Genomic DNA, 22,412 nt, shown 5'->3' with positions numbered 1-22,412 from the left:
CTAATCCAGTGATTCAATTCAGTGCCAAGCCAGTGCACCACCTGTTTCCCCCAGCCTCTCACCTCAAATACTTGATAAAGAAGCACAATTTAAAAGCCAAAGCTATTTCATCCACAATCGTCCAGCAGCTAGTATCCAGCTGAATCTTTCTTTCCCAGGTTCTTCACCTCTCACATAAGTATAGAACAAAAGGACAGGGGGGCTCTCATGTGTAGTATCCAGATTAAACAATTTTAATAACAAAAAGTAGCAACTTACAATTAAGTAGATAACAGCGAATAGATGTAATACCAATCCGAACTTCCGGTCTCGGCCGCGACCGGAAGTGGCAAGTGCAACACCACAGCTCCTTCCCTGACGCGTTGCGTCACGATCACATGACTTTTTCATTACCCTTTGAAAAAGTCATGTGATCGTGACGCAACGCGTCAGGGAAGGAGCTGTGGTGTTGCACTTGCCACTTCCGGTCGCGGCCGAGACCGGAAGTTCGGATTGGTATTACATCTATTCGCTGTTATCTACTTAATTGTAAGTTGCTACTTTTTGTTATTAAAATTGTTTAATCTGGATACTACACATGAGAGCCCCCCTGTCCTTTTGTTCTATACTTATGTGAGAGGTGAAGAACCTGGGAAAGAAAGATTCAGCTGGATACTAGCTGCTGGACGATTGTGGATGAAATAGCTTTGGCTTTTAAATTGTGCTTCTTTATCAAGTATTTGAGGTGAGAGGCTGGGGGAAACAGGTGGTGCACTGGCTTGGCACTGAATTGAATCACTGGATTAGTACACACTGTGGAAGTCACCTTTATGCATGGACTTTGTTTATTGTTCACGAAGCATTTGCATGAACTGGAATTAATGAGCATTTATTATTTACATATCTGTTTTGTTTTTTAAAATTGTTTTTTGCACATTTTTTAATGTCCTTGGATTTTACATTTTTTTCTTTTTTGGCATGTATATATTATGTGAGCACATTTATTATCGCAGCAATTACTTTAGTTGCATTTATTGAATCGCACAATTTGCACTTTGTGAGGTGATTCACACTTATTGCACTTTTTATATTTTTTAGTTAATTATTGATTGTATAGGCTTTTTATGGTTAGCGCCGCAATTTATTTATTTTTTACTGTATCACTAGTAGTGTGGAGATCACTATTTTTGCAGGCTGCTTCCACACTTTAATATTATTATTTATACTTTTTTTGGTTTTTTACACATTGATTAGCAAGGTGAAGTGCACTAGTACCCTCTAATTATAAAGTGGTTGAAATGTTGTTTCTGTGGAATCTTTCATCACTATAGAGAATTATCTAAATCAAAAGACTATGTGATTGATGATGGATTTACAACGTGGGACTTTTTTGTGTGTTGTGTGTTTATTTACTACTATTTGTTTTTTTGTGAATGATTAACGGGGGGGGGGGGGGAGGGTGCAAATAACTAGGGCCCCTTATTTTAAAGGGGTGTTCCAGATTCTGATAAGTGATCACCAATTTCTAGGATTAAGGCAGCCAATGTGCACAGGGTCATTGCTTGCTAGGATGACCACAGGTGACCACAAGTTAGGGTTGCCACCTCATTCCTTTAAACCTGAACACATATGAATTCCACAGGTTTTGAAGCTAATTGAATGCAGATACAGCACCAAGTGAGTTTACTAACCACCTTAATCAGCCACAGAACCTGCATAATTAATATGTGTTCAGTTTTAAAGGGATGAGGTGGCAACCCTACCACAAGTGTCCTCGCTACCAAGGAAGCTTGTGGTACGCACAGCCGCTACTTGCATCTTAGCAACTACAGATGAGCGGAACACCCCCCGGTTCGGTATGCACCAGAACATGCGAACAGGCAAAAAATGTGTACGAACAAGCGAACACCGTTAAAGTCTATGGGACACGAACATGAAAAATCAAAAGTGCTCATTTTAAAGGCTTACATGCAAGTTATTGCCATAAAAAGTATATGGGGACCCAGGTCCTGCCCCAAGGGACATATATAAATGCAAAGAAAAGTTTTTAAAATGGCGTTTTTTTTCAGGAGCAGTAATTTTAATAATGCTTAAAGTGAAACAATAAAAATGAATTATTCCTTTAACCACTTGCTGACCAGCCATTGTCATTATACTGTGGCAGGTCAGCACATCCCGTAAACCATTGTAGTTGTACATCGGTCCCTTTAAGTGGGATAGCAGGCATTGTGGGGGTGCCCATGCACGTGGCAGGCACGAGATCCAGAACAGGGGCATGTGTGTAACACACACATATACCTGTTCTCTGAGGAGAGGCAGATCGTGAATTGCTACTAGCTTGAAACAATGATCTGTCATTTCCTCCAGCCACTCCCATCCCCCTACAGTTAGAACACACACTAGGGAACACATTTAATTCCTTGCTCAATGGTCCCAAAAATGTGTCAAAAGTGTCTGATCTGTCCGCCATAATGTCGCAGTCCTGATAAAAATCAAAAAAAAAAAAAAATGCCATCAATCTTTCCCCTATTTTGTAGATGCTATAACTTGTGTGCAAAACAATCAACCAATATATGCTTATTGTGAATTTTATTACCAAAAATATGTAGAAGAATATATATTGGCCTAAACTGAGGAAAAAAATAGATTTAAAAAACACTGCTCAAATTGAATCCAGGTTTATTCAGCTCATCACTACTTATAATAACAATGCTTTATTAGACATGTAATAAAAATATTTCAAGTAAATCTAGACCCAACAACAAAAGTTTGATACATTGCAACTGATTATTCCTTAGATCCAGGGTAGGCAACCCCTGGCACTGGTGCCTTAAGCGGCACACAAAGCCTCTTTTTCCAGCACTCAACTTCCTCCCCATAAGCAGAGCAGCGCAGGGAAGTGTCAGTGAGACACTAACGTATTCCAATTTTGGAATTCCTCACTCCGCACCTGCACTGAGGGGGAGGCACTGTGTCCCCACACATTTAAAAGATGGGAAAAATTGTTTGGATCTCTAACTTTGCTGTAGCTACAATCGTCAGCTTTTGTGATGGGGAAGAGATTGGGTGCAGTTCTGCTAGGGGGGGGGGGGGTGGTCCCTGTTTCCAGGAGGATACTATCTTAGCCACTGCTAAAGCCAATCACAGTCCTGCTAGCCCCGTCCATCATCTGGAGGAATATGACTCGCTTGGTTGCCACTACCAATCTTAGAAAGAAGGGATTTCACTGTAATTGAGAAAACCACAATCAAGTGACAGTTTGTGGAATTACCGTTGAGCTTCTAGGAAACGTTGTTGAAATTATTCCTGAACCTTTGCGTCACTTACTACTGAACCCCTGCACTCTGTGTCCCTTTAAGCCACAGCCAGTATTCAGCACAATGAAAATCACACCCAACCACTTTTTCTCAGCTACAGGGGGCCCAACTTTTTATCCTACACACAGGCCCACTGCTTTAAGAAAATGGCCCTGACCTGAGCTCATCATTGCACATCCATTACATATGCTTGTATGTGACATCAAATACAAGCACATGGGCTGGTGGGCTGGTTGCAAGAGGAGGGGATCAGCAGGATGAGTGCCAGGATAAGTAGAGGTGTCTTATGGTGGGACAGAGGGGTTAGTGGTGGGACAGAAGTGCAAGGGGGTACAGTGGTGGGGCAGATGTGCAGGAGGTACAGTGGTGGGAGGGATGAGAAGGGGGTTCAGCAGCGGAACAGAAAAGCAGGGGGGTATGGTGGTGGGGCAGATGCAGGGTTGTCTTTAATATTGATTGGACCCTAGGCAAGAATTTTCATGCCCCCCCCCCCCCCCCCCATGCTCTCCACCTGCTCTGAGACATAAAATAAATAGCAGCTAAAATCAGTTTACTGAATCAAATCAGGCAGCTATTATGATTAGTTGCTAGAGGTTACAGTGCATCATTACTGCTCACTGACTGGTTGCTAGAGGTTACAGCACACATTACAGCTCACTGGTTAGTTGCTAGAGGTTACAGCACATGATTTCTGCTTGTCGATTGGTTGCTAGAGATTACTGTGGATATGACCTCAGGGGGGCATGGTATACATATCAATGACTCCAGCCTCCGATATTTACATATGAATGCCTGTAATTTACATGTAAACACATGGTCTGCAGCTGAGTCATCTGTACACAACAATAGGGCAGAGCTGGGCAGCATTAGTAGCAGCGCTTCACACTGAGATATTGGGACACAGCACAGGACTAAAACTTCAAGGAGCAAGGGAATTTAAACCAGAATAGTTGGCAAGCATGAGGCAGCTGCTTTGGACCCCACAACAATGACAGGGCCCAGGGCAGCTGCCCCTTTTGCCTTGCCTTAAAAATGGCCCTGGGCAGATGAGCAAGGGGTTACAATGTGGAACAGATGAGCAGAGGGAGTTCAGTGTTGGGTCAGAGGAGAAAGGCAGTGTATTGGTGGGACAGATGAGCAGGGGGTTAAAGTGGTGGGCCAGAGGAGCAGGGAGTACAGAGGTGGGGCAGATGTGCAGAGAAGTAGAGAGGTACATTGGTGGAACACATGAGCAGTGAGTTACAGTGGTGGGGCAGAAGAGCAGGGGGAACAGAGGTGGGACAGATGTACAGGGGGTTACAGTGGTGGTAAAAGATGAGCAGGGTAGTACAGTTTTGGGGCAGATGTTCAGGGTGTTACAGTGGTGGGGCAGAGGAGAAGGGGGGTACAGTGGTGAAACAGATTTGCAGGGGGACAGTGATTTGAAGTGTGAAGGTGCATGAATTGTGGATCAGCTGAGGTGTGGAGTTGCAGGTATTGGGTCTGATCTGAGGCGAGAGAGTGCAGGATGTTAATTTCTCACTATCAAGGTTGTTTACAGCATTTACTTTATAAAAAATCCTTTTCGTGATTGAGAGTGTGAAGTTGTCACATTTCTGCATTCTCTATTTCTTTGAAAAAAAAAATTTCGGCACACAGTGTTCAAAAGGTTGCCTACCCCTGCCTTAGAGATATATTGCCTAAATGTGATTTTTTTTTCACCAGTCGATTCTGCCAACCTCACATTATCTGAACTAAAGTGAAAATGTGCACTGCACTGTATATATAATGAAGTGGTATTTCCATTGTTCATTGGAGTACAAACAACCCCCCCCCCCCCCCCCACGCATAAATGGGTACTATCTTACAGTTCATAGAAAGTAGCAGAGGAACCTGTTGATAGCATTGTTTCAGATTTCTATTCAGTGCACAAGAATCTGCAAGGAAACAAGATTTATCCAAGGATTAACAAGTATTTTTCTGTACTTATTCTTAAAAAAGAACTAATGCTGCAATGAATCACATCTAGGGACTGATGAGCTGTAGTTACATTTTTATTTTTTGGGTTTAGATTTACTGTGATATACTGAGAAACTGATTAAACTACCAGGGCAAAGATCATCCTTTCCATACATAATATATATATATATATATATATATATATATATATATAAACTCATAGTTCATATTACCGCCAACAGTTCATTAATTTAGCACTCTATACAAGTTCTTATCTGAATATGCTCTTACAGGGATTCTAATGGACCAGTATAGTGATGTGAACATCTCAGGCAAATCATAGTTCACCTCTTCGGCAATTTATACAATTAACCACTTAACAACCGCCCTATAGCCGAATGACGGCTACAGGGCGGTTTCTTAACTCTGGGAGGCCGTCATATGACGTCCTCCCAGAATTCCGCTCTCGCGTGCCCCCTGGGATGCGCACTCGAGAGCATCCATGACCGCCGGGTCCATAGGACCCGGCGCATCACGGATCACGGTAAACGGCCGCTCATAGCGGCCGTTTACCACGTGATCGCTCGTCAAATGACGGAGTGATCACTTGTAAACAAACCGGCGTCATGTTATGACGTTGGTTCCTCCCTCCCCCTCTCTGTACTGATCGGAACAGCGGAGGGGGAAGAGATCGGTGTCAGCAGCGATGTGGGCTGCATCTGCAGTGCCCACATCGCTGCTCACCGAAAATTAACCCCTCAATTCCCTGCCAATACTCTGCAATACCCTGTCATTACTCTGCATTACTCTGCAATATCCTGCATTACTCTGCAATACTCTGCATTACTCTGCATTACTCTGCATTACTCTGCATTACACTGCATTACGCTGCAATACCCTGCATTACTCTGCAATACCCTGCATTACTCTGCATTACTCTGCAATACCCTGCAACACTCTGCAATACCCTGCAACACTCTGCAACACTCTGAAATACCCTGCAACACTCTGCAATACCCTGCAACACTCTGCAATACCCTGCAACGCTCTGCAATGCTCTGCAACACCCGCCAATACCCTGCAACACTCTGCAATGCTCTGAAACACCCGCCAATACCCTGCAACACTCTGCAATGCTCTGCAACACTCTGCAATGCTCTGCAACACCCGCCAATACCCTGCAACACTCTGCAATGCTCTGCAACACCCACCAATATCCTGCAATGCTCTGCAACGCAATACTCTGCAACGCCATACTCTGAGATACCCAGCCATACTCTGAGATACCCAGCCATACCCAGCCATAGTCGGTGATACCCTGCAATACCCAGCCATAGACACCCCCCCCCCCTCCCGCCGCCCTCCGGTGCTTCTACCGACTCGCCAATACGATCAAATCCAGAATCTTTTTTTTTATTTTTATTTTTTTCAGGCTTCCCAGCTTAGAGGTGAGATGCGGGGTCTTATTGACCCCATATCTCACTGTAAAGAGGACCTGTCATGCCATATTCCTATTACAAGGGATGTTTACATTCCTTGTATTAGGAATAAAAGTGATCAAAAAATTTATTTTTGGGAGTGCGCATGCGCGGAGTCTCCAATATGGACGCTTGAGCCGGAGCTCCGCCGAACCCAGCGCCACCGACACTTACTGCGCACCGCAGACAGCGAGCCCGAGGAAGACAACGAGCGATCCGCCACCCCCTCACCCCGGGGAAGCTCTCCGCATGCCCAAAAAACAGGTCCGCAGAGACCTGGTCCCGCAATTCGACGGATCTCCGCCGTCTGGGTGTACCAAGATGGCCGCCGCGGCCCTGAAGCACGCTGCAGGGAGAGAAACACTCCCAGAAGTAAGGCAAGTGATTGCTCCGGCCTCCCTCAATTATACCCCATCTCACCAAAGTGGAGCAATGCATCCACCCACCCCATCACCAGCCTCTACAGAATCACTGCTGGGCAGAAATTTTGGGGACTCACCGTATTCCCCAGCAGGCCCTATCCTCGATCCGCCCCCAGGGGGATCCTCTCCTTTCCCTCAGTCTGACTCCGGCTCACACACGGACGACCTTCTCCTTAAAATGTCAGCCCTTCTGGAAAGGGGCTTAGCATCCACAGCCGCGAAAATAACAGGAGACATTAAGACAGACTTTCAAAACCTGGGAGCCAGGATGGAAGCGATAGAACAAAAACTGGACATGACAGTGTCAGCAACCAACCAGAACTCAGAACATATCCAGACTTTACAAGACAGACTGGACACCGCCATACTTAGAATCGACGAACTGGAAAACAGATCCAGAAGATACAACTTCCGAATCAGGGGAATACCAGAATCCATAACTGATGTGGCGCAAGCTACCCAGGAAGTCATCACATCCCTGATCCCGGACATACGGCAACACCGCCTGGAGCTGGATAGGGTCCACAGAACCCTCGGACCTCCACGTAAGGATGGGTCCCCCCGGGACATTATAGCCAAGCCACACTTTTACCAGGTGAAAGAAGAAATTATGAAACAGTCCAGAGCGGCTAAACATCTGTCCTATCACGGCCATTCAATCCAAATTTTCGCCGATCTGTCCCCCTCCACAATCCAGAGAAGAAGAGCCTTGAAACCTCTCCTATTGGTGCTCACCCAAAAGGAAATCAAATATTGGTGGACATTCCCCTTTGCTGTCAAATTCCAACATATGGGCAAGACCCATTTTTTCACCACTCTTCATGATGGTGAAAAGATTCTCCTATCCCTGAAGCTCATCTCAACGGAAGCAGACATGGACACCTCAAACCCGAACTACAATCCAGCTAAACGCCCGCCCCCTGCTAGCCCAATTACCCCCCTGTGGATTAAGCAGCAGTCAAAACGATCCAAGGAACATACTCAGACCTGAGGCTGGTCTTTTCCTAAGTTTTTCATTTTCCCTAACCCTATTCTCACTCCATGCCGGAGTGCCACGGGGAAACCTCCCCCCACCACTTGAGAGCTTCGGCTCTTTGAACTTCCTGTGGCTGATCTTCCACTTACTGCGGGCCCTTTTTGTTTTCCCATCTTTAACTAACTGGTTCTCATGATGGCCCTCTCATACTATTGACCAGAAAATACTGCTCGGTTTTCACTAAGCCTGCAATTCATACAGAGTTTTGTTCTCATCGGATGATACAGAACATTCCTACATGCTGGATCCTTCTCAAGAGAGACATTTGCACTTCCTTTTAGAACTGTTGTTGGTTCTCTCTCATACCTTAAGCTCTCTGTACCCCCCTCCCTCCCTCTTCTCCCTCCCCCCAATACCCCTTTCCACTTTTCCCTTGCCTCCAACCCATTCCTTCCCCCCCCTCACTTCCCCCCCCCCTCCCCCCCCTTCTTTCTCTTCCTCATTTTTTCCCTAAAGCAGGTAATCTTCCTTAAACCTCGCCAGGTTGATATTGTTTCGATCCAGGTCCAATATTAGGGCCCGCAGCGGGGTATTACCCCGTTTACAGTTCTTCCTTTCATTCATGATTGTTAAAAGGTTTAATTTGATGTCTAAGATTCTGGTTAATATTCCTACATACAATGTTAGACTCTATGATACTAATCATCTAAGTATTTCATGCTATTGGTGCTTACTTTACAACTATTACTTTCTCTTCAAAGTGTTGGGCGCTGGATTCGATCTTTGTGCCCTCCCCTATCCCACAGACCCCCTATGATTTGTGGGCTAGGGTGCCTGCCTTTAGTTATGCAGGCGTTTTTGGTTGGGGTCTCCTCCGGAGGAAGTTTGGGTCCCCAGGGGCTGACCTTGATTCACCAGAGGGGCTATCCTCTGGATTTTTCACCTTCTTCTGCCTTCTACCTTCTTCTTTCCTCCTACTCTGATTCTTCATCTCTGTTTTCTGCTCAACTTTCAATATTCTCAGTGGTCACTCGACTTTTACTCTCCCTACAGGCTCGCATAGTCGCCTCTTCTAGTGCTATGATCGCAATTTATGGTTTACAATTTGGGACGTACGATCTACGGGACCTTCCGCAGAATTGTGTAGATGGACTGGTAAGCATCCCTTTTCTTTGTTTTCATGGCTGACCACCAAGGCTCCAGACTCAGAATAGCCTCTCATAATGTTCAGGGATTAAACTCCCCTATCAAGAGGAAAAAGATATTTGACAGTTATAAATCCCTTAAATTGGACGTAGCCCTAATCCAAGAAACCCATTTTCCTGATCGGTACAGCCCTAATTTCTTACACCAACATTTTCCTCAATTCTTCCTAGCAAAATCGGTAAACAAAACAAAAGGAGTAGCAATACTATTTGCTAAATCTAGTAATTTTGTCTGGCAGATGGATCGCAAAGATCCAAACGGGAGATATATCCTCGTTAAAGGGACAATAGACGGTCAGCTCTATTCCTTCGTCTCTTATTATGCTCCTAACAAAGGTCAACATAAATTTTTCCAATCCATGATGGTCACTCTTGCCCCCCTAATGGAGGGCAAGGTGGTCATGGGAGGAGACTCCAATGTCGCTCTAGACCAAGGTTTGGACAAATCGAACCCATCTAAAAGTAGGCTCACTCGCCCCTCTAACAACAGTCTCAGATTCGCTAAATTAATCCATACCCACGGTTTGGTAGACGCATGGCGTGAAGCCAACCCGACAAATAGAGACTTTACCCACTTTTCCGTTCCGCACCAGTCCTATTCTAGGATAGACCATATTCTACTTCCTACAAGACTACTGCCCAATCTCATCAACTCCAAAATTATTGACACTGTTCTCTCAGACCATTCTATAGTCACTATCACTATACAGAAACCTGCCCATACGGCCAAGCTTTCTCACTGGAGACTCAATGAGTCAATATTAACAGAGCCCTCTAGGGTGGTCGACATTAATAAAGCGCTCCTGGACTATTTTAATCTCAACAAGACGGACGATATCTCAGCGGAAACCTTGTGGGCTGCCCACAAGGTCTCAGTTAGGGGGAGGATCATACAAATAGCTTCTCAGATCAAACGGGAAAGGGAAGCAGACATCCGCAGGCTCGAAACCACTTATGCTGACCTCAGGGCCAAACACAAACGAGATCCCCACAGGTTCCCTACCTCTCTTCTAGACTCCACTAAGCTAGAACTAAATTTAGCATTAACGGCGAGGGCTGAGAAACAGTTGAGATGGTCAGGGGCCAAATTTTATTCTCACACAGACAAACTGGGGCGAATGCTAGCCAATAAACTCTCTCCAAAAATGAGATGCAGGACTATCCCCAAAATCAGGACTCATGACCACATAACCACTTCTGACCCCACAAAAATCATCTCGGCCTTTCGGGAATTTTATGCCAAATTGTATAAAGACGACTGTCAGGGACCCCCTAGTCTCTCCGCTAACTTTTTGGACTCTTTACCTATCCCATCCCTTTCAGATGAGCATAGAGCAATCATGGAGGAGAGGATTACCGTAGAAGAAACACTAGCGGTTATACGGAACTTAAAGACGGGCTCTGCCCCTGGCCCAGACGGTCTGTCGGTACCCTATTATAAGTCTTTTGCAGAGACACTGGCCCCATACTTGACAAATTTCTTTAATGAAAAAGTATCTGGTTCTCCCTTACACCCGGACTTGAACTCTGCTTTCTTGACAGTGATCCCAAAACCAGACAAAAACCCAGAAGAAGTAAGTAATTACAGACCCATTTCATTGATCAATAACGATCTCAAAATCCTCACTAAAATACTCGCAAATAGATTAAACTCCTTTATCCGAACATATGTGCATAAAGATCAGGTTGGATTTATCCCAGGCAGACAAGGCCCAGACCAGACTAGACGAACCATAGACGTGATCTCCATTCTCCAATCAAATTGGCCTAGTGGCCCCAAACAACAGGGGATGATTCTTTCATTAGATATACAAAAGGCCTTCGACTCAGTGTCTTGGCAATACCTTTTTGGGCTCCTGGAGCGTTGGGGATTTGGAGATCGCTTTAGGGGATTGATAAAAGCACTTTATTCTACACCCTCAGCAATTATTAAATCGCAGGGATATTTATCCACCCCTTTTAAGATTGCTAGAGGCACTAGACAGGGGTGCCCTTTATCCCCACTACTCTTCGCAATTGCGATCGAGACTCTAGCAATTGCTATCAGGGTGAACCCTGACATCAAAGGGGTTTTATGTGGACAGCAGGAACACAAATGCGGACTGTTCGCTGACGACTTGATACTCTTCATCACCTCCCCCCTTATCTCCCTCCCAAATCTTTGCAATACTTTATCATCCTTCGCGAAAATTTCTGGATTGGAAGTAAATTTCTCTAAATCACAAGCCCTCAACGTCTCCCTCCCCCCACCTACGGTGGCTTCACTTAAATTGAATTTTCAGTTTGACTGGAATGACCAGACCATCAAATACCTCGGCATAAATCTTACTCCCAGGTTCGAAACTCTATATGAAAAGAACTATCCTCCCATGTTCCGCAAACTCGAACAAGACTTAAAGGTGTGGTCTTCACATCATATCTCCTGGATGGGTAGAATCAATGCCATTAAGATGACCCTAATGCCAAGACTTCTATATCTCTTTAGAGCCCTCCCGATCCCGATACGGTTGGATCATCTCCGTGCTTTCCAAAGCAAGGTTCTGAAATTTATCTGGGGTGGAGCAGGTTACAGATTGCCCCAACAAACACTTTACTTAACACGTAAAAAAGGGGGCCTAGGCCTCCCACACTTATATAAATACTATCAAGCAGCCAGACTTGCGCAAATCTCAGTTTTATATTTTAAGGGGGAGAAGCCTGACTGGCTACAAATAGAAAGTTTAGCAGCCCCACTCAATACTATAGACTTCCTACTTTGGTCCTCACCCAAATGCAGACCTCCAATCATGGCTCCCACTCTCTCCCACTCCTTCGCCTTATGGGACAAATTAAAGCGGAACCCTTATATCGTCTCCAACACAACCCCCCTGTCACACATTTTCCGGAATCCCAAATTCCCCCCCGGTTTAGAGATCCAAGCTTTCCAATGGTGGCTTGATAAAGGGCTGTACCGAATAGGACACTTCTTTTCTAACATTGGACCAATTTCCCTTGCTCATTGCATTAGCAAACTGGACCTCCCGAGTTCGGAGAAGTTCAGATTCGGACAAATTAGCCATTTCCTACACAGCTTGTGGTTAGAAAAACCAAATCCCCCTTGTTTTTCAGAGTATGAGCGTTGGTGTGGTCAGGCGGTGGAACAAAGGGGGGGGATATCCATTATCTACACTTCACTGCTATTCCCTACGGGGAAGTCCTCTTATATGTCGTCCTGGGAGGAAGATCTTCAGTTCCACTGGAGCTTGGAAACCTGGCAATCAGCCTTCTCTATGGCCTTTAAAGGAATAATAAATACTTCCCTAATGGAAGCTAGCGTAAAAGTAATTTCCAGATGGTACCTCACTCCCGCGAGGCTGGCCAAGATGTTCCCTTCGGCTGACCCTTTGTGTTTCAGGGGCTGTCATCTGCAGGGCACATTATCTCATGTATGGTGGGAGTGTCCTAGAATTAGACACTTCTGGAAAAAGATATTCATTATTATCAAAAAAGTAACCGGTCACGAGTTATCCAGGCTACCCGAGACTGCTTTACTTAATGCACATCTCCCTCTCATCTCTAAATATAAGCGGAAGCTAATCCACTTTATTCTATTAGGGGCTAAAATGACCATAGCTAAATCATGGAAACAACCCGGGGTCTCCGTCAGACTCGCCATTAGAAAAATCTCCTGGATTATGTCCCAAGAAAAACTAGCTAGCTCTCTCTTGGATAGGAAGCAAAGTTTTGAATTGACCTGGGAGCCTTGGGCTCATTATGTGGGGATCTCTCTGATTCCTGGGATCCCCTCAGTACAAACACTAAGTTAGAGTGACCACTGAGAATGCTTTATCTCCTTCCTATTATCTCTACTTCTCTCTTTCATCTTTCCTTCTCTTTATCTATCCCTTCGGAGGGCTATCCTCCTCTTCCCTCAGGGATACTGAACAACCATAACAACAACCCCCTCTAGTTGGATGCAGTTATGACAAGGGGAAGGTTACCCAATTTCAGTTCTGATGGGAGGAACCTGGTTCTCGTGCAGCGTGATCCCAATTGGGGCGCGGGAACAAGGTTTCCTCAGTTATTCTTTCCAAGTTTAACTTTTCTGGGGCTCTTATATATCTCTTACCTCACTTTAAGAAGCCTTAACTGTTACTTCCGGTAGAACCCCTTTGAGGTCCCCTCCTCTAATAGGAGATACGGTAACCTATCTAGTTCAGATCTCCCTGCATTGTTGTCTCGCTACCAAACCTCCTCAACAGGCTTCTAAAATTGACTTCACTGTTATATGATTTTTCGAATTATCTTTGTTGTTACTTGAGCTTGTTTAGCTCTATTTGATGTTTCAGTATCTCTGTACTACTTCATTTCTGAACAAAATAAAATATTTTGCAAGAAAAATTTATTTTTGGGGAAAAAAATGTCAAACTAAAATAAATAAAGTAAAATGAACAATAAAAAAACATTTTTTTTTTAAAGTGCCCCTGTCCCCATGTGCTCGCATGCAGAAGCGAACGCATACGTAAGTCCTGCCCACATATGAAAACGGTGTTCAAACCACACATGTGAGGTATCGCTGCGAACGTTAGAGCGAGAGCAATAATTCTAGCCCTAGACCTCCTCTGTAACTAAAAACATATAACCAGTAAAAAAAAATTAAATCGTCGCCTATGGGGATTTTTAAGTAGCGACGTTTGGCACCATTCCACGAGCCTGTGCAATTTTGAAGAGTGACATGTTAGGTATCTATTTACTCGGTGTAACTTCATCTTTCACATTATACAAAAATTGGGCTAACTTTACTGTGTTTTTTTTTTTAAGCACAAAACTGTTTTTTTTCCAAAAAAAAGCATTCGAAAAATTGCTTCGCAAATACCGTGCGAGATAAAAAGTTGCAACGACCACCATTGTATTCTCCAGGGTCTTTGTTAAAAAAACATATATAATGTTTTGGGATTCTATGTAATTTTCTAGCAAATAAATGATGATTTTTACATGTAGGAGAGAAATGTCAGAATTGTCCTGGGTACTCCAGAACGCCTGATGGCGCTCCCTGCATGTTGGGCCTCTGTATGTGGCCACACTGTGTAAAAGTCTCACACATGTGGCATCGCCGTACTCGGGAGTAATAGCAGAATGTAATTTGTGGTATGCATATGCTGTGTGAGAAATAAACTGATAATATGACAATTTTGTGAAAAAAAAAAGAAAAAGTAAAAAAAAATCTTGATTTTGCAAAGAATTGTGGGAAAAAATGACAACTTCAAAAAACTCATCATGCCTCTTACTAAATACCTTGGAATGTCTTCTTTCCAAAAAGGGGTCATTTTGGGGGTATTTATACTTTTCTGGCATGTTAGGGTCTCAAGAATTGAAATAGGCCGTCAGTACTTCAGGTGTGATCAATTTTCAGATATTGGCACATAGCTTGTGGACTCTATAACTTTCACAAAGACCAAATAATATCCACCAATTTGTACTTATTTTTACCAAAGATATGTAGTAGTATAAATTTTGGCCAAAATTTATGAGGAAAAAATTACTAATCTGCTAAATTTTATAACAGAAACAAAGAAAAATTCATTTTTTTACAGAATTTTCTGTATTTTTTCTTTCATAGCACAAAAAATAAAAAACCGAGCGGTGATTAAATACCACCAAAAGAAAGCTCCATTTGTGTGAAAAAAAGGACAAAAATTTCATATAGGTCCAGTGTTGCATGACTGAGTAATTGTCATTCAAAATGTGAGAGCACCGAAAGCTGAAAATTGGTCTGGTTATTAAGGGTGTTTAAGTGCCCAGTAGTCAAGTGGTTAAATTTTTCATCTGACTGTATTCTTGTAATGACATGCACACCGCACATACTATAATACCGCTTAATAGCTCAAATTTGTCAGCAAATATAGTCATGTATAACAATTTAGTATTCATGCGTATCTAGTGCACATGCATGTAACGCGATGATGTCATCAGACTACCTGCCCCACCTGACAGCTTCAGGGGAAGGGAAAGCATGGAGTCTGACCAGAGTGAACCACCATGTCATCTGAGGCTCAGTTCGCAAATATTGGCACCCATTGCAAATGCTACATCTATTTGAAATAATTCATACAAAAAAAAATAATAAAAAAATTATAATAAACTAAATAAACTTCTAATAAAGAATCAGTTTTTTTCCAATTGCCCTTTGATAATTTTTACCTACAAGCAGATATTTTGAAAACCAGATTTTTGGAAAAGGGTTATAAGAGGATTAGTTAGTGGATCAGATACAGCAAGTTGCTTGTATGGATAGAGACAGATGTTTCTATATAAGCAAGTGGTTGAACAGGAAGAGAGTAGTGAATTCCAGGCAGCTTTAATTATCACTTTCTCTAACCAATATTACGAAGTAAAACATTTTATTTATGTGTTAAAAAAGGATAAAACCTTGGATCCTGTGTTACCAGATAAGCTTATTGTTATTTTAAAAGGGTACCTATGCAAAGACAAAATTGTACCATACATAGCTGTGCCACCTAAGAAAGTAAAGATATTTGGTCATTAGAGGTGCAAAGTCTATAGGTGTGTGGGTCCCAGTACTGAGAAGTCTGCAAGTTTTTTGTTAAATACTCCTGAACACACTTATGAAACGTGTAATTTTATCACCTGTTCAACAAAGAATGTTGTTCACTTATTAGAGTGTCCATGCAGACTTCAAGAGGAAGAAAAACCCTAAGGGCCGGTTCACACTGCGGGCGATGCGAGGCGACACCGACTTGCCTCGCCGCGACCTGCCGCGACCTCAGCGGCGACTTGCAAATTACTTCTGTATAGAAGTCAATGCAAGTCGCCCCGAGGTCGCCCAAAAGTAGTACAGGAACCTTTTTTCTGAGTCGGAGCGACTCGAGTCGCTCCTCTCAGAACGGTTCCATTGTACAGAACGGGGGCGACTTGTCAGATCGCGGCGAGGCAAGTCGTGTCGCCTCGCATCGCCTGCAGTGTGAACCGGCCCTAATGGGTTTACTTCCTCTTTGATTCCCTGCAAAGGTAAAGCATAATGGACTACTATGCATCGCTGTCCCCTTGTGTACGGAGCCTCCATCTTCTTGGTGGGTCTCACTGCTCCGGCGCTGTCATTCGATGGAGCCACGATGACGTCATGGCCGTTTATGCGCATGGGAGCCGGCATATCGCTGTTAACAGTGGCGCGTTCAGTGTGCCTGTGCACCACTATCTATGGTGCATGTCTTTTGGGAACTATCTACTAAACTGTACAGGTTTAGGAGATATTTCTTGGACCTACAGGTAAGCCTTAATCTTAATATATATATATATATATATATATATATATATATATATATATATATATATATATATATGATATCTCCATTTCCTTTTTATGAACTGTTTTTTTTTGGATGGTGTGTTAATAATCATTATATTTGATCATTGACTAATTGATTGAATTTTTAGCACCACACTATCTTTTTATTTGTTAGCACTTGTAAGGATAGCCCTAAGATGTGGCTGTGATTGAGAAAGATAAAGCCACAAAGTGAATCAGGGCTTTCCACCCCTTTTGAGCATAGAATTATATTTACTGTTTTTTAAGTTGCCTAACCTCAAAGGGGGTAGGTAAGCTACACATAAGAGTCAGTATTAAGACTTGGGCTGGCCCTTTAAGGCTGATCAAAACTCACATGAGACAGCCTTTATCAGGAAGCAACAGTGATTGACCAGCTCTCAGCTCTAGACTATGCTTCCACCTGGTCTTCCTGTGTTATCAGACTCTCTGCTACATCTTGGCCTCCTCTGACTTGCTCCATCTATGTACCAGTCCAGTCCTTGCTGCCCTGTTGAAATCGGTGGTGGTGCACCACATGTACCAGCCAGCCTGCTCTGCTTACGGCCCTGATATGTGCTATTTATTACATATGCAAACAGTATTATTGAACTGTTTGCATATGTAGTAATTCTGGGTTGCTGTCATCTATTGTATACTCCTAATCTGACAATAACACATCACAATAAAAGCAAAATTTCCAATGCTAAAGTTCATAACAGCTGATATCAGCAATATTGTGGTAAGTCTCCAGCTATTGTTATATACAGCTCAAAGTGCCTTGTGTGATTAGCTGACATCACTTGAGAGATGAAGGCCATTCCTGGAAAAGTGTATTTTTCTCTTTCAGAGATGCTGATGTCGCTAATACCGCTAACTGACAAAAGAAGCAAAATAGTAATTTACTTAATGCTTTTAAAATAAAAATAAACATTTTGAACAGATAACAGTAAAATGCTCATGGTTAGAAAGTCAATAATTCCAGGAATGTAAACTGTTTCTGCATTTATTGTTCCTGCTGAAAAATATCATAATTAAAAAAATGTAGCCTAACCAGCACAACATGCAATTAGATAGACGGATACTAAACCAATCCTCAAGAGAAGGCAAAATAGTCAAATCACTTTAATTCTCAAAGGAAATAAATATTTTGTTGTAAATAATGTTTTGCATGTTATGTAATTCTGATTTTTAAACCTACCTATGAAAAAAGTGCAGTGGTATTCTTTCCAAGTAAATTTGAATGAAAAGAGAAAAGTCACATGCAATTATCAAAGGACACATCACATAATGTAAAACCAAAGCTTGCTTCTTTGCATTATATTTTGAAATAAAGTGCAGGTTTGCTGATAGCAGCACAGGTTTACTATTTTGCCAGGCATACCTAAAAAAGTGTTTAAAAAAACATCAGTATATAGCGTCAAATAATTCAATTGGATAACCAGAAGAATTGTTGACAAAAAGATTGCTTTATGCAATGCTGATATCAAATCAGTAGAACGTTACGCAGGATAAATATTGATTTTTTTAAAGAAATATATATAATTATGTATATTATTCTGACTCGTACATCGTTTCATTCATATCTCTTTTCCTATCCACTCTCATCATTACAAATAGCATCCACTAGAGTAGACAGCAGACCAGTATGATGCTTTAAAATATCTCTTGATACTCCAAATGGTATCAAATGCCATATTTAAATGTTTCACCCTAAGGTCAGCTCAGCTGTCTTGTCACTGCTGACAGTACTATTCAGGGTCTGGAATCAAATGTCAGATTTTTCAGGACATGCCAATTATACTGCAATATTCATAGTATTCAGATTTGCTGAATTCTTAACATCTGGAAATACTTGCCGTGCTTTTCCAAATCACAATTATGTGCTAGCCATCATTTTGGTTTCCAGCATCAAATTGTGCATAGCCATTACAAATTTACAATATTTACTGAAATATTTAGAGAGATGAAAAAGAATGCAGTAATTTTAATATTGAGAGTCTTCATATCATATCCGTTTGAAGTAACATTTAACCACTTACAGACCGGACCATTTTGCTGGTCACAGACCAGACCACTTTTTGTGATTCAGCATTGCGTCGCTTTAACTGACAATTGCGCGGTCGTGCAACGTGGCTCCCAAACAAAATTGACGTCCTTTTTTCCCACAAATAGAGCTTTCTTTTGGTGGTATTTTATCACCCCTGCGGTTTTTATTTTTTGGGCTATAAACAAAAATAGAGGGACAGTTTTGAAAAAAAAACGCATTATTTTTTACTTTTTGTTATAATAAATATCCCCCAAAAATGTATAAAAAATAATTTTTTTTCCCTCAGTTTAGGCCGATACGTATTCTTCTACATATTTTTGATAAAAAATCACAATAAGCAATTATTGATTGGTTTGCGCAAAAGTTATAGCGTTTACAAAATAGGGATAGTTTTATGGCATTTTTATTAATCATTTTTTTTTTACTAGTAATGGCGGCGATCAGCGATTTTTATTGTGACTTTACATGTGTTTGGTTTCCTCTGTTGCTGTCCACGCAGTTCTGGTCACACCTTATTCATGACACTCACCTTATTGATCATGGCTGGTCTCTGGGTAAGCTTATAGCTCAAAATATGAGCTGCAGGTTTGTGGTCATAATAAATACCTGGAAGTACATAGCCTTAATACAATATCAGTGGCAATCCACACACCCATTTGCAGACATTGAAGAAGCAAATGGACCTATATGCTGTGAGCAAGGGTTAAACTCTTAGACAGAAGCAATTACAGATAGTAATGTAATAAACCAATTACTTAAGGCACTGTAAGCTAAGCAGAACACTGAATTTGTTTCAAACTGGCATTTAGACATAATAGGTTAATGCATAGCAATCATTGAACACATTGCACCCAAAAGCAGACCTTAAACGCACAGCAGCAACACAATGCAAAGCAGTGGCAGTGCCATACTGAAGCATCACACTGTCATGAGCAGCGCAATGAAGGGTTAATATACCTGGCAGGATCACCTACACTAGGCAACTGCCCTGTAAAGTTTAAAAACAGAAAATCCAAGCAGATTAGAGCATTGACACAGTGATTCCAAATCTGTAAAGCCAGGCATTGCTGAGTTAATAGGTAAGACTCAACTTTGCAGAACACACCTGTATATCAGTTGATGCATTAGTAGTCCTACAGACAGTTAATACCTGTGAGGCAAATAAAACAGACTGAACTATACACAGCAGTTTAACCTACTTTGGCAGCTTGTATAATAACAGCATAATGATTCAGACACACCATGACAGCCCATGGAAAGCTTACCTGCTCTGTGCAGCACCCCTCCCTGACTGGCTCAAGGGGGGGGAGAGGCTCCATTCCTGAACAGGTGGTCACCAATCCATTCTGCCTACAGCAGGCCAGCAGTTACCCCAACATTATCTTGCTGCTCCCTGCCCCCTGAAAGCCCACAGTCCAGCCTCAGGAAGCAGAGAAGGAGTCATATTGGAAGGGGGTAACAAAATGTGTGTGTGTGGGGCCACAACTCAGCTTTCATTTGGTGGTATTTGATCATCTCTGTGGTTATTATTTTTTATGCTATAAACAAAAAAAGAGCGACAATTTAAATGAAGCACAATATTTTGTAGTTTTTGCTTTAATAAATATTCCCAATTTTTGAGGAACATAACTAACGTTCAGGTAGCGAATCTAAACCATATTGTTGGGAGCTGAATGGTAAACATTTCTGGATATTTTCCAGGCTAATAAGCAAGGTGATTGTCAAACAAATGGCATTCCATGCTGGGCAATACCATGGGGAACATGTACCAAAGCAAGAAAACATTTTTAAACATTTTCTTTGGCTGGAAGCAGCAATTTTTAGTAAGAATTAGAGTGAAACATTAAAAACGCAAAATTCCAATCCTGTGTGTGGGGGGGGGGGATGGAGTGTGACCAGATGTGACCGAGGCAGCAAGTGGTACTCCTGCTTTACCCAGTTATTGGAGCTGTTTCATCTGGCTTTATTGCACAGTTTTCTGTTGTATATACTACCCTCGCTCGGGAGATGCCTAATGTACCCGCCAAACATGCAAAAAGTGCACAGCAGGTGCAACACCAGACCCGCTCAATGGGAGGCCTGGGACGAGGCTCCACCTCTGCCATCTTGGCTTCTGAGTCGGCTATTTAGTGCGCCAAACTGACGACCACAAGGATGGAACAGGCAAAGGTGACCATAAGCTTATAGGAGAGGGAGCTATGAGGTCCATACGGACTTGGCCACCTGCGGGCACTTTTTAGGTCCGTATGGCTAATGGACCTGGCAGTGAAAGGGTTAATGAGGGGGGAAAAAGTTGAAAAACAAATGTCAGCGGATCGGCTGTAAGCGGATTGTCCCCAACATCCGTTTTTCATCCGTTTCGTTTTTCTTAAAGGAAGAAAAATAGGCTTTTCTTCCATCTTAAAAAAACTAAGCTTAGCGGAGACAGATGTCAGTGGATGATCATCTGCTATGTCCACTAGCCCATAGACATGGGCGTCCGCAGCAGGGGGCAAGGGAGGTCAAGTGCCCCCCCTGGAATCCCCAAGGTGTTGCAGCCGCCGCCATGCTGCATTTTCTTTTACTGAGTCCGCTGGCGGCTGCATCCTCCGCTCTCTCCTCTGGATCACAGCGCTGGCTGGCTCTGTAATATGGCCCCACCCCCCCAGACCTGCTCGTGTGATAGTAGAGAGAATCAATGTTCCGCCTATCACATGAGCCAGTCTGGGGGGGCGGGACTGTGTTACAAAGCGGCCGCCGAACACAGAGCCAGCCAGCGCTGTGATCCAGAGGAGTAGATGCCCATCTGTACAGCCCGCCCTGTGTGCCACAGTGCCTGGATAGGAGGATTGGGGGGGGGCTGCAGTGCTCTCCTCCACCACCACACTCTCCTGCCCCCCCCAGTGCTCTCCTCCACCACCACACTCTCCTGCCCCCCCAGTGCTCTCCTCCACCACCACACTCTCCTGCCCCCCCTGCTCTCCTCCACCACCACACTCTACTGCCCCCCCCAGTGCTCTCCTCCACTACCACACTCTCCTGCCCCCCCCCAGTGCTCTCCTCCACCACCACACTCTCCTGCCCCCCCAGTGCTCTCCTCCACCACCACACTCTCCTGCCCCCCCAGTGCTCTCCTCCACCACCACACTCTCCTGCCCCCCAGTGCTCTCCTCCACCACCACACTCTCCTGCGCCCCCCGTGCTCTCCTCCACCACTACACTCTCCTGCCCTCCCCCCCCCCCACAGTTCTCTCCTCCCCTGTTCTTGCTGCCCCCCCCCAGCTCTCCAGCTCTCCCCATCCTTCTCTAGCCACCATCCCAGTGCTCTCCACTCCCCCCGTTCACCCCCCAGTGCTCTCCACTCCCCCCAGTGCTCTCCCCCCTGCTCTCCACTCCCCCCAGTACTCACCACTCCCCCCAGTGCTCTCCTCCTTTTCTCCCCCGTGCTCTCCTCCACCACCACACTCTTCTGCCCCCCCTGTGCTCTCCTCCACCACCACACTCCCCTGCCCCCCCCACAGTTCTCTCCTCCCCTGTTCTTGCTGCCCCCCCAGCTCTCCAGCTCTCCCCATCCTTCTATAGCCACCATCCCAGTGCTTTCCCCCCCCTGTCCCTCCCAGTGCTCTCCCCCCCCCTGTTCCCCCCAGTGCTCTCCACTCCCCCCAGTCCTCTCCCCTCCGTGCTCTCCACCCTGTTCTCCCCCCAGTGCTCTCCCCCCTGTCCCCCCCGTGCTCTCCACTCCCTCCAGTGCTCTCCCCCCTGTTC

Source organism: Lithobates pipiens, unplaced genomic scaffold (assembly GCF_037356315.1).
Source record: "Lithobates pipiens isolate NorthernLeopardFrog02 unplaced genomic scaffold, aLitPip1_a1.2 Scaffold_18, whole genome shotgun sequence".
NCBI lineage: Eukaryota > Metazoa > Chordata > Amphibia > Anura > Ranidae > Lithobates > Lithobates pipiens.
Note: the sequence above shows the minus strand (reverse complement) of the source record.